Raw genomic sequence first — 13,501 nt, 5'->3', positions numbered from 1 at the left:
AGAGGCTCTGAGATATGTGAGAAATACATCTATAAAATGTAATGCAGACTGCCTCGTCCCACCTTATGCTGTACCGCTTTGGCAAATGCTTTATCTGCGCCATTCGCCTTAATCGCATCTGAGAGTAATTCTTAAAAAAAACGCCTGTCGCTAATTGTTCGTCATCACAGGTACTGTTTGCTATACGGCCACGACGCGCAACTGATTTCCAAAATTCATCTTTCTCCTGTGAGGATGGAACTTACGACCCCTGGTTCATTAGACCAGTGCTCTACCACTGAGCTAAAGAGACGCGGCCTAGCGGTACTCTTGGGTACTTCGTCCTTACGGTCGTCTGCATCATCAGACTTTAGCTGACAACACTTCATATCACCGGCTAATATTTGCAGCTATTTCGACAAATTACTGCTTGGCTACACATCTGACACGTAACCGATGTACTCTCCAAACAACAACACTTGCATTTCAGAACATGTCTTTCACACATATCTACAAAATCACCTTCACCTTCAAATACAGTTTCCTTGCGACTGACAGAGACGTAGGCAAAGTTTAAAGTTGCTATTTCCATTAAATCTCGTTAATCAGAAAAACGGTAATTTACACCTGCAGCGGAACAAAATTCCGTTCCGCCCAGCGTCTGGCTCGAACCCACGACCCTGGGATTAAGAGTCTGACGCTCTACCGACTGAGCTAGCCGGCTACCTCGGTGAATACCTGCCGGGTAGCATGTCATACAGTACTCGTTTGGGTTGGGTGGTCCCATATAGAATCTCTCCATGATGCCTAATGTTTTCCTAACGTCACACTCGTCACGTACTTCACTTTTATGTCATAATCATTTCTGAGAGGTAAAGAAATTGCATGACAACATGCAGAGCTAGTGGCGTCAAAATTAACACACATACTTTATGTGACTGAAAAGCCGAACGAGTTACTTTCCGACGTTGTTTTAGATGTGCAAGTGATAGTCAGAACTCGCTGTGTCGGCACTCTGCCGACCATTTCGCTAGTTAACACCGGTCTTGTTGTGTGTGTTTCAAGCTCAAGAGCATCTCCAAGCAAAAAATGGTCAACAGCAACATTCAGACGGTTTCGTACTGCTCAATTGCTACATTAAAACGTTATGTTTCTTTTTCAGAACTGGAAAAATACAAGCGTGACAGCATTCGAACCTGTAATCTTCAGATCCGAAGTCCGACGCCTTATCCATTAGGCCACACGGTCACTGACGACCAACATTTACATGTATACGACTCATCTCGAAACGCTCACACCCCTGAGGATTTGTGTTTTCGTTCTACACAGCCGCTGCCCCTTGCTCTTTCCCACCCATTCGTTACATTCAACCTCTGACGAGACCGACCAAATATAGACTGAGAAACAAGACCACACACTTTGTGCATTCGGAATCGAAGGCAGGGCGTCCCTCGCCGCATTTGCTACGATTGCCATTTGCTACTTCTGCAGAAGCGGCGGCGGCGGCGACGACGACGACGACGAATATCGCGAGAGGCTCTGAGATATGTGAGAAATACATCTATAAAATGTAATGCAGACTGCCTCGTCCCACCTTATGCTGTACCGCTTTGGCAAATGCTTTATCTGCGCCATTCGCCTTAATCGCATCTGAGAGTAATTCTTAAAAAAACGCCTGTCGCTAATTGTTCGTCATCACAGGTACTGTTTGCTATACGGCCACGACGCGCAACTGATTTCCAAAATTCATCTTTTTCGTGTTAGGATGGAACTTACGACTCCTGGTTTATTAGACCAGTGCTCTACCACTGAGCTAAAGAGGCGCGGCCTAGCGGTACTCTTGGGTACTTCGTCCTTACGGTCGTCTGCATCATCAGACTTTAGCTGACAACACTTCATATTACCGGCTAATATTTGCAGCTATGGCGACAAATTACTGCTTGGCTACACATCTGACACGTAACCGATGTGCTCTCCAAACAACAACACTTGCATTTCAGAACATGTCTTTCACACATATCTACAAAATCACCTTCACCTTCAAATACAGTTTCCTTGCGACTGACAGAGACGTAGGCAAAGTTTAAAGTTGCTATTTCCATTAAATCTCGTTAATCAGAAAAACGGTAATTTACACCTGCAGCGGAACAAAATTCCGTTCCGCCCAGCGTCTGGTTCGAACCCACGACCCTGGGATTAAGAGTCTGACGCTCTACCGACTGAGCTAGCCGGCTACCTCGGTGAATACCTGCCGGGTAGCATGTCATACAGTACTCGTTTGGGTTGGGTGGTCCCATACAGAATCTCTCCATGATGCCTAATGTTTTCCTAACGTCACACTCGTCACGTACTTCACTTTTATGTCATAATCATTTCTGAGAGGTAAAGAAATTGCATGACAACATGCAGAGCTAGTGGCGTCAAAATTAACACACATACTTTATGTGACTGAAAAGCCGAACGAGTTACTTTCCGACGTTGTTTTAGATGTGCAAGTGATAGTCAGAACTCGCTGTGTCGGCACTCTGCCGACCATTTCGCTAGTTAACACCGGTCTTGTTGTGTGTGTTTCAAGCTCAAGAGCATCTCCAAGCAAAAAATGGTCAACAGCAACATTCAGACGGTTTCGTACTGCTCAATTGCTACATTAAAACGTTATGTTTCTTTTTCAGAACTGGAAAAATACAAGCGTGACAGCATTCGAACCTGTAATCTTCAGATACGAAGTCCGACGCCTTATCCATTAGGCCACACGGTCACTGACGACCAACATTTACATGTATACGACTCATCTCGAAACGCTCACACCCCTGAGGATTTGTGTTTTCGTTCTACACAGCCGCTGCCCCTTGCTCTTTCCCACCCATTCGTTACATTCAACCTCTGACGAGACCGACCAAATATAGACTGAGGAACAAGACCACACACTTTGTGCATTCGGAATCGAAGGCAGGGCGTCCCTCGCCGCATTTGCTACGATTGCCATTTGCTACTTCTGCAGAAGCGGCGGCGGCGGCGGCGGCGGCGGCGACGACGACGACGACGACGACGACGACGACGACGACGACGAATATCGCGAGAGGCTCTGAGATATGTGAGAAATACATCTATAAAATGTAATGCAGACTGCCTCGTCCCACCTTATGCTGTACCGCTTTGGCAAATGCTTTATCTGCGCCATTCGCCTTAATCGCATCTGAGAGTAATTCTTAAAAAAAACGCCTGTCGCTAATTGTTCGTCATCACAGGTACTGTTTGCTATACGGCCACGACGCGCAACTGATTTCCAAAATTCATCTTTCTCCTGTGAGGATGGAACTTACGACCCCTGGTTCATTAGACCAGTGCTCTACCACTGAGCTAAAGAGACGCGGCCTAGCGGTACTCTTGGGTACTTCGTCCTTACGGTCGTCTGCATCATCAGACTTTAGCTGACAACACTTCATATCACCGGCTAATATTTGCAGCTATTTCGACAAATTACTGCTTGGCTACACATCTGACACGTAACCGATGTACTCTCCAAACAACAACACTTGCATTTCAGAACATGTCTTTCACACATATCTACAAAATCACCTTCACCTTCAAATACAGTTTCCTTGCGACTGACAGAGACGTAGGCAAAGTTTAAAGTTGCTATTTCCATTAAATCTCGTTAATCAGAAAAACGGTAATTTACACCTGCAGCGGAACAAAATTCCGTTCCGCCCAGCGTCTGGCTCGAACCCACGACCCTGGGATTAAGAGTCTGACGCTCTACCGACTGAGCTAGCCGGCTACCTCGGTGAATACCTGCCGGGTAGCATGTCATACAGTACTCGTTTGGGTTGGGTGGTCCCATATAGAATCTCTCCATGATGCCTAATGTTTTCCTAACGTCACACTCGTCACGTACTTCACTTTTATGTCATAATCATTTCTGAGAGGTAAAGAAATTGCATGACAACATGCAGAGCTAGTGGCGTCAAAATTAACACACATACTTTATGTGACTGAAAAGCCGAACGAGTTACTTTCCGACGTTGTTTTAGATGTGCAAGTGATAGTCAGAACTCGCTGTGTCGGCACTCTGCCGACCATTTCGCTAGTTATCACCGGTCTTGTTGTGTGTGTTTCAAGCTCAAGAGCATCTCCAAGCAAAAAATGGTCAACAGCAACATTCAGACGGTTTCGTACTGCTCAATTGCTACATTAAAACGTTATGTTTCTTTTTCAGAACTGGAAAAATACAAGCGTGACAGCATTCGAACCTGTAATCTTCAGATCCGAAGTCCGACGCCTTACCCATTAGGCCACACGGGCACTGACGACCAACATTTACATGTATACGACTCATCTCGAAACGCTCACACCCCTGAGGATTTGTGTTTTCGTTCTACACAGCCGCTGCCCCTTGCTCTTTCCCACCCATTCGTTACATTCAACCTCTGACGAGACCGACCAAATATAGACTGAGAAACAAGACCACACACTTTGTGCATTCGGAATCGAAGGCAGGGCGTCCCTCGCCGCATTTGCTACGATTGCCATTTGCTACTTCTGCAGAAGCGGCGGCGGCGGCGACGACGACGACGACGACGACGACGACGACGACGACGAATATCGCGAGAGGCTCTGAGATATGTGAGAAATACATCTATAAAATGTAATGCAGACTGCCTCGTCCCACCTTATGCTGTACCGCTTTGGCAAATGCTTTATCTGCGCCATTCGCCTTAATCGCATCTGAGAGTAATTCTTAAAAAAACGCCTGTCGCTAATTGTTCGTCATCACAGGTACTGTTTGCTATACGGCCACGACGCGCAACTGATTTCCAAAATTCATCTTTTTCGTGTTAGGATGGAACTTACGACTCCTGGTTTATTAGACCAGTGCTCTACCACTGAGCTAAAGAGGCGCGGCCTAGCGGTACTCTTGGGTACTTCGTCCTTACGGTCGTCTGCATCATCAGACTTTAGCTGACAACACTTCATATTACCGGCTAATATTTGCAGCTATGGCGACAAATTACTGCTTGGCTACACATCTGACACGTAACCGATGTGCTCTCCAAACAACAACACTTGCATTTCAGAACATGTCTTTCACACATATCTACAAAATCACCTTCACCTTCAAATACAGTTTCCTTGCGACTGACAGAGACGTAGGCAAAGTTTAAAGTTGCTATTTCCATTAAATCTCGTTAATCAGAAAAACGGTAATTTACACCTGCAGCGGAACAAAATTCCGTTCCGCCCAGCGTCTGGCTCGAACCCACGACCCTGGGATTAAGAGTCTGACGCTCTACCGACTGAGCTAGCCGGCTACCTCGGTGAATACCTGCCGGGTAGCACGTCACACAGTACTCGTTTGGGTTGGGTGGTCCCATACAGAATCTCTCCATGATGCCTAATGTTTTCCTAACGTCACACTCGTCACGTACTTCACTTTTATGTCATAATCATTTCTGAGAGGTAAAGAAATTGCATGACAACATGCAGAGCTAGTGGCGTCAAAATTAACACACATACTTTATGTGACTGAAAAGCCGAACGAGTTACTTTCCGACGTTGTTTTAGATGTGCAAGTGATAGTCAGAACTCGCTGTGTCGGCACTCTGCCGACCATTTCGCTAGTTAACACCGGTCTTGTTGTGTGTGTTTCAAGCTCAAGAGCATCTCCAAGCAAAAAATGGTCAACAGCAACATTCAGACGGTTTCGTACTGCTCAATTGCTACATTAAAACGTTATGTTTCTTTTTCAGAACTGGAAAAATACAAGCGTGACAGCATTCGAACCTGTAATCTTCAGATCCGAAGTCCGACGCCTTATCCATTAGGCCACACGGTCACTGACGACCAACATTTACATGTATACGACTCATCTCGAAACGCTCACACCCCTGAGGATTTGTGTTTTCGTTCTACACAGCCGCTGCCCCTTGCTCTTTCCCACCCATTCGTTACATTCAACCTCTGACGAGACCGACCAAATATAGACTGAGAAACAAGACCACACACTTTGTGCATTCGGAATCGAAGGCAGGGCGTCCCTCGCCGCATTTGCTACGATTGCCATTTGCTACTTCTGCAGAAGCGGCGGCGGCGGCGACGACGACGACGACGACGACGACGACGACGAATATCGCGAGAGGCTCTGAGATATGTGAGAAATACATCTATAAAATGTAATGCAGACTGCCTCGTCCCACCTTATGCTGTACCGCTTTGGCAAATGCTTTATCTGCGCCATTCGCCTTAATCGCATCTGAGAGTAATTCTTAAAAAAACGCCTGTCGCTAATTGTTCGTCATCACAGGTACTGTTTGCTATACGGCCACGACGCGCAACTGATTTCCAAAATTCATCTTTTTCGTGTTAGGATGGAACTTACGACTCCTGGTTTATTAGACCAGTGCTCTACCACTGAGCTAAAGAGGCGCGGCCTAGCGGTACTCTTGGGTACTTCGTCCTTACGGTCGTCTGCATCATCAGACTTTAGCTGACAACACTTCATATTACCGGCTAATATTTGCAGCTATGGCGACAAATTACTGCTTGGCTACACATCTGACACGTAACCGATGTGCTCTCCAAACAACAACACTTGCATTTCAGAACATGTCTTTCACACATGTCTACAAAATCACCTTCACCTTCAAATACAGTTTCCTTGCGACTGACAGAGACGTAGGCAAAGTTTAAAGTTGCTATTTCCATTAAATCTCGTTAATCAGAAAAACGGTAATTTACACCTGCAGCGGAACAAAATTCCGTTCCGCCCAGCGTCTGGCTCGAACCCACGACCCTGGGATTAAGAGTCTGACGCTCTACCGACTGAGCTAGCCGGCTACCTCGGTGTAGCATGTCATACAGTACTCGTTTGGGATGGGTGGTCCCATACAGAATCTCTCCATGATGCCTAATGTTTTCCTAACGTCACACTCGTCACGTACTTCACTTTTATGTCATAATCATTTCTGAGAGGTAAAGAAATTGCATGACAACATGCAGAGCTAGTGGCGTCAAAATTAACACACATACTTTATGTGACTGAAAAGCCGAACGAGTTACTTTCCGACGTTGTTTTAGATGTGCAAGTGATAGTCAGAACTCGCTGTGTCGGCACTCTGCCGACCATTTCGCTAGTTAACACCGGTCTTGTTGTGTGTGTTTCAAGCTCAAGAGCATCTCCAAGCAAAAAATGGTCAACAGCAACATTCAGACGGTTTCGTACTGCTCAATTGCTACATTAAAACGTTATGTTTCTTTTTCAGAACTGGAAAAATACAAGCGTGACAGCATTCGAACCTGTAATCTTCAGATCCGAAGTCCGACGCCTTATCTATTAGGCCACACGGTCACTGACGACCAACATTTACATGTATACGACTCATCTCGAAACGCTCACACCCCTGAGGATTTGTGTTTTCGTTCTACACAGCCGCTGCCCCTTGCTCTTTCCCACCCATTCGTTACATTCAACCTCTGACGAGACCGACCAAATATAGACTGAGAAACAAGACCACACACTTTGTGCATTCGGAATCGAAGGCAGGGCGTCCCTCGCCGCATTTGCTACGATTGCCATTTGCTACTTCTGCAGAAGCGGCGGCGGCGGCGACGACGACGACGACGACGACGACGACGACGACGAATATCGCGTGAGGCTCTGAGATATGTGAGAAATACATCTATAAAATGTAATGCAGACTGCCTCGTCCCACCTTATGCTGTACCGCTTTGGCAAATGCTTTATCTGCGCCATTCGCCTTAATCGCATCTGAGAGTAATTCTTAAAAAAACGCCTGTCGCTAATTGTTCGTCATCACAGGTACTGTTTGCTATACGGCCACGACGCGCAACTGATTTCCAAAATTCATCTTTTTCGTGTTAGGATGGAACTTACGACTCCTGGTTTATTAGACCAGTGCTCTACCACTGAGCTAAAGAGGCGCGGCCTAGCGGTACTCTTGGGTACTTCGTCCTTACGGTCGTCTGCATCATCAGACTTTAGCTGACAACACTTCATATTACCGGCTAATATTTGCAGCTATGGCGACAAATTACTGCTTGGCTACACATCTGACACGTAACCGATGTGCTCTCCAAACAACAACACTTGCATTTCAGAACATGTCTTTCACACATATCTACAAAATCACCTTCACCTTCAAATACAGTTTCCTTGCGACTGACAGAGACGTAGGCAAAGTTTAAAGTTGCTATTTCCATTAAATCTCGTTAATCAGAAAAACGGTAATTTACACCTGCAGCGGAACAAAATTCCGTTCCGCCCAGCGTCTGGCTCGAACCCACGACCCTGGGATTAAGAGTCTGACGCTCTACCGACTGAGCTAGCCGGCTACCTCGGTGAATACCTGCCGGGTAGCACGTCACACAGTACTCGTTTGGGTTGGGTGGTCCCATACAGAATCTCTCCATGATGCCTAATGTTTTCCTAACGTCACACTCGTCACGTACTTCACTTTTATGTCATAATCATTTCTGAGAGGTAAAGAAATTGCATGACAACATGCAGAGCTAGTGGCGTCAAAATTAACACACATACTTTATGTGACTGAAAAGCCGAACGAGTTACTTTCCGACGTTGTTTTAGATGTGCAAGTGATAGTCAGAACTCGCTGTGTCGGCACTCTGCCGACCATTTCGCTAGTTAACACCGGTCTTGTTGTGTGTGTTTCAAGCTCAAGAGCATCTCCAAGCAAAAAATGGTCAACAGCAACATTCAGACGGTTTCGTACTGCTCAATTGCTACATTAAAACGTTATGTTTCTTTTTCAGAACTGGAAAAATACAAGCGTGACAGCATTCGAACCTGTAATCTTCAGATCCGAAGTCCGACGCCTTATCCATTAGGCCACACGGTCACTGACGACCAACATTTACATGTATACGACTCATCTCGAAACGCTCACACCCCTGAGGATTTGTGTTTTCGTTCTACACAGCCGCTGCCCCTTGCTCTTTCCCACCCATTCGTTACATTCAACCTCTGACGAGACCGACCAAATATAGACTGAGAAACAAGACCACACACTTTGTGCATTCGGAATCGAAGGCAGGGCGTCCCTCGCCGCATTTGCTACGATTGCCATTTGCTACTTCTGCAGAAGCGGCGGCGGCGACGACGACGACGACGACGACGACGACGACGACGACGAATATCGCGAGAGGCTCTGAGATATGTGAGAAATACATCTATAAAATGTAATTGAGACTGCCTCGTCCCACCTTATGCTGTACCGCTTTGGCAAATGCTTTATCTGCGCCATTCGCCTTAATCGCATCTGAGAGTAATTCTTAAAAAAAACGCCTGTCGCTAATTGTTCGTCATCACAGGTACTGTTTGCTATACGGCCACGACGCGCAACTGATTTCCAAAATTCATCTTTCTCCTGTGAGGATGGAACTTACGACCCCTGGTTCATTAGACCAGTGCTCTACCACTGAGCTAAAGAGACGCGGCCTAGCGGTACTCTTGGGTACTTCGTCCTTACGGTCGTCTGCATCATCAGACTTTAGCTGACAACACTTCATATCACCGGCTAATATTTGCAGCTATGGCGACAAATTACTGCTTGGCTACACATCTGACACGTAACCGATGTACTCTCCAAACAACAACACTTGCATTTCAGAACATGTCTTTCACACATATCTACAAAATCACCTTCACCTTCAAATACAGTTTCCTTGCGACTGACAGAGACGTAGGCAAAGTTTAAAGTTGCTATTTCCATTAAATCTCGTTAATCAGAAAAACGGTAATTTACTCCTGCAGCGGAACAAAATTCCGTTCCGCCCAGCGTCTGGCTCGAACCCACGACCCTGGGATTAAGAGTCTGACGCTCTACCGACTGAGCTAGCCGGCTACCTCGGTGAATACCTGCCGGGTAGCATGTCATACAGTACTCGTTTGGGTTGGGTGGTCCCATATAGAATCACTCCATGATGCCTAATGTTTTCCTAACGTCACACTCGTCACGTACTTCACTTTTATGTCATAATCATTTCTGAGAGGTAAAGAAATTGCATGACAACATGCAGAGCTAGTGGCGTCAAAATTAACACACATACTTTATGTGACTGAAAAGCCGAACGAGTTACTTTCCGACGTTGTTTTAGATGTGCAAGTGATAGTCAGAACTCGCTGTGTCGGCACTCTGCCGACCATTTCGCTAGTTAACACCGGTCTTGTTGTGTGTGTTTCAAGCTCAAGAGCATCTCCAAGCAAAAAATGGTCAACAGCAACATTCAGACGGTTTCGTACTGCTCAATTGCTACATTAAAACGTTATGTTTCTTTTTCAGAACTGGAAAAATACAAGCGTGACAGCATTCGAACCTGTAATCTACAGATCCGAAGTCCGACGCCTTATCCATTAGGCCACACGGTCACTGACGACCAACATTTACATGTATACGACTCATCTCGAAACGCTCACACCCCTGAGGATTTGTGTTTTCGTTCTACACAGCCGCTGCCCCTTGCTCTTTCCCACCCATTCGTTACATTCAACCTCTGACGAGACCGACCAAATATAGACTGAGAAACAAGACCACACACTTTGTGCATTCGGAATCGAAGGCAGGGCGTCCCTCGCCGCATTTGCTACGATTGCCATTTGCTACTTCTGCAGAAGCGGCGGCGGCGGCGGCGACGACGACGACGACGACGACGACGACGACGACGAATATCGCGAGAGGCTCTGAGATATGTGAGAAATACATCTATAAAATGTAATGCAGACTGCCTCGTCCCACCTTATGCTGTACCGCTTTGGCAAATGCTTTATCTGCGCCATTCGCCTTAATCGCATCTGAGAGTAATTCTTAAAAAAACGCCTGTCGCTAATTGTTCGTCATCACAGGTACTGTTTGCTATACGGCCACGACGCGCAACTGATTTCCAAAATTCATCTTTTTCGTGTTAGGATGGAACTTACGACTCCTGGTTTATTAGACCAGTGCTCTACCACTGAGCTAAAGAGGCGCGGCCTAGCGGTACTCTTGGGTACTTCGTCCTTACGGTCGTCTGCATCATCAGACTTTAGCTGACAACACTTCATATTACCGGCTAATATTTGCAGCTATGGCGACAAATTACTGCTTGGCTACACATCTGACACGTAACCGATGTGCTCTCCAAACAACAACACTTGCATTTCAGAACATGTCTTTCACACATATCTACAAAATCACCTTCACCTTCAAATACAGTTTCCTTGCGACTGACAGAGACGTAGGCAAAGTTTAAAGTTGCTATTTCCATTAAATCTCGTTAATCAGAAAAACGGTAATTTACACCTGCAGCGGAACAAAATTCCGTTCCGCCCAGCGTCTGGCTCGAACCCACGACCCTGGGATTAAGAGTCTGACGCTCTACCGACTGAGCTAGCCGGCTACCTCGGTGAATACCTGCCGGGTAGCACGTCACACAGTACTCGTTTGGGTTGGGTGGTCCCATACAGAATCTCTCCATGATGCCTAATGTTTTCCTAACGTCACACTCGTCACGTACTTCACTTTTATGTCATAATCATTTCTGAGAGGTAAAGAAATTGCATGACAACATGCAGAGCTAGTGGCGTCAAAATTAACACACATACTTTATGTGACTGAAAAGCCGAACGAGTTACTTTCCGACGTTGTTTTAGATGTGCAAGTGATAGTCAGAACTCGCTGTGTCGGCACTCTGCCGACCATTTCGCTAGTTAACACCGGTCTTGTTGTGTGTGTTTCAAGCTCAAGAGCATCTCCAAGCAAAAAATGGTCAACAGCAACATTCAGACGGTTTCGTACTGCTCAATTGCTACATTAAAACGTTATGTTTCTTTTTCAGAACTGGAAAAATACAAGCGTGACAGCATTCGAACCTGTAATCTTCAGATCCGAAGTCCGACGCCTTATCCATTAGGCCACACGGTCACTGACGACCAACATTTACATGTATACGACTCATCTCGAAACGCTCACACCCCTGAGGATTTGTGTTTTCGTTCTACACAGCCGCTGCCCCTTGCTCTTTCCCACCCATTCGTTACATTCAACCTCTGACGAGACCGACCAAATATAGACTGAGAAACAAGACCACACACTTTGTGCATTCGGAATCGAAGGCAGGGCGTCCCTCACGCATTTGCTACGATTGCCATTTGCTACTTCTGCAGAAGCGGCGGCGGCGGCGACGACGACGACGACGACGACGACGACGACGACGACGAATATCGCGAGAGGCTCTGAGATATGTGAGAAATACATCTATAAAATGTAATGCAGACTGCCTCGTCCCACCTTATGCTGTACCGCTTTGGCAAATGCTTTATCTGCGCCATTCGCCTTAATCGCATCTGAGAGTAATTCTTAAAAAAAACGCCTGTCGCTAATTGTTCGTCATCACAGGTACTGTTTGCTATACGGCCACGACGCGCAACTGATTTCCAAAATTCATCTTTCTCCTGTGAGGATGGAACTTACGACCCCTGGTTTATTAGACCAGTGCTCTACCACTGAGCTAAAGAGACGCGGCCTAGCGGTACTCTTGGGTACTTCGTCCTTACGGTCGTCTGCATCATCAGACTTTAGCTGACAACACTTCATATCACCGGCTAATATTTGCAGCTATTTCGACAAATTACTGCTTGGCTACACATCTGACACGTAACCGATGTACTCTCCAAACAACAACACTTGCATTTCAGAACATGTCTTTCACACATATCTACAAAATCACCTTCACCTTCAAATACAGTTTCCTTGCGACTGACAGAGACGTAGGCAAAGTTTAAAATTGCTATTTCCATTAAATCTCGTTAATCAGAAAAACGGTTATTTACACCTGCAGCGGAACAAAATTCCGTTCCGCCCAGCGTCTGGTTCGAACCCACGACCCTGGGATTAAGAGTCTGACGCTCTACCGACTGAGCTAGCCGGCTACCTCGGTGAATACCTGCCCAGCGTCTGGTTCGAACCCACGACCCTGGGATTAAGAGTCTGACGCTCTACCGACTGAGCTAGCCGGCTACCTCGGTGAATACCTGCCGGGTAGCATGTCATACAGTACTCGTTTGGGTTGGGTGGTCCCATACAGAATCTCTCCATGATGCCTAATGTTTTCCTAACGTCACACTCGTCACGTACTTCACTTTTATGTCATAATCATTTCTGAGAGGTAAAGAAATTGCATGACAACATGCAGAGCTACTGGCGTCAAAATTAACACACATACTTTATGTGACTGAAAAGCCGAACGAGTTACTTTCCGACGTTGTTTTAGATGTGCAAGTGATAGTCAGAACTCGCTGTGTCGGCACTCTGCCGACCATTTCGCTAGTTAACACCGGTCTTGTTGTGTGTGTTTCAAGCTCAAGAGCATCTCCAAGCAAAAAGTGGTCAACAGCAACATTCAGACGGTTTCGTACTGCTCAATTGCTACATTAAAACGTTATGTTTCTTTTTCAGAACTGGAAAAATACAAGCGTGACAGCATTCGAACCTGTAATCTTCAGATCCGA

The 13,501-nt window shown here is 46.2% G+C and overlaps 4 non-coding genes across 4 annotated transcripts; all 4 read right to left on the bottom strand.

Annotated features, from left to right (window-relative positions):
• Positions 1-220: 220 nt before the first annotated feature.
• Trnai-aau (transfer RNA isoleucine (anticodon AAU)) lies at positions 221-292 on the bottom strand. Its single transcript has one exon. It is a non-coding gene; the product is annotated as a tRNA-Ile (tRNA).
• A 2,985-nt stretch (positions 293-3,277) lies between these two features.
• Positions 3,278-3,349, bottom strand: Trnai-aau (transfer RNA isoleucine (anticodon AAU)). Its single transcript has one exon. It is a non-coding gene; the product is annotated as a tRNA-Ile (tRNA).
• A 6,028-nt stretch (positions 3,350-9,377) lies between these two features.
• Trnai-aau (transfer RNA isoleucine (anticodon AAU)) lies at positions 9,378-9,449 on the bottom strand. The gene has a single exon. It is a non-coding gene; the product is annotated as a tRNA-Ile (tRNA).
• A 2,990-nt stretch (positions 9,450-12,439) lies between these two features.
• On the bottom strand, positions 12,440-12,511 carry Trnai-aau (transfer RNA isoleucine (anticodon AAU)). Its single transcript has one exon. It is a non-coding gene; the product is annotated as a tRNA-Ile (tRNA).
• Between the last annotated feature and the right edge of the window lie 990 nt (positions 12,512-13,501).

The sequence above is a fragment of the Schistocerca gregaria genome, chromosome 6 (assembly GCF_023897955.1).
Source record: "Schistocerca gregaria isolate iqSchGreg1 chromosome 6, iqSchGreg1.2, whole genome shotgun sequence".
Lineage (NCBI taxonomy): Eukaryota > Metazoa > Arthropoda > Insecta > Orthoptera > Acrididae > Schistocerca > Schistocerca gregaria.
This window is presented reverse-complemented; position numbering and strand designations above follow the sequence as displayed.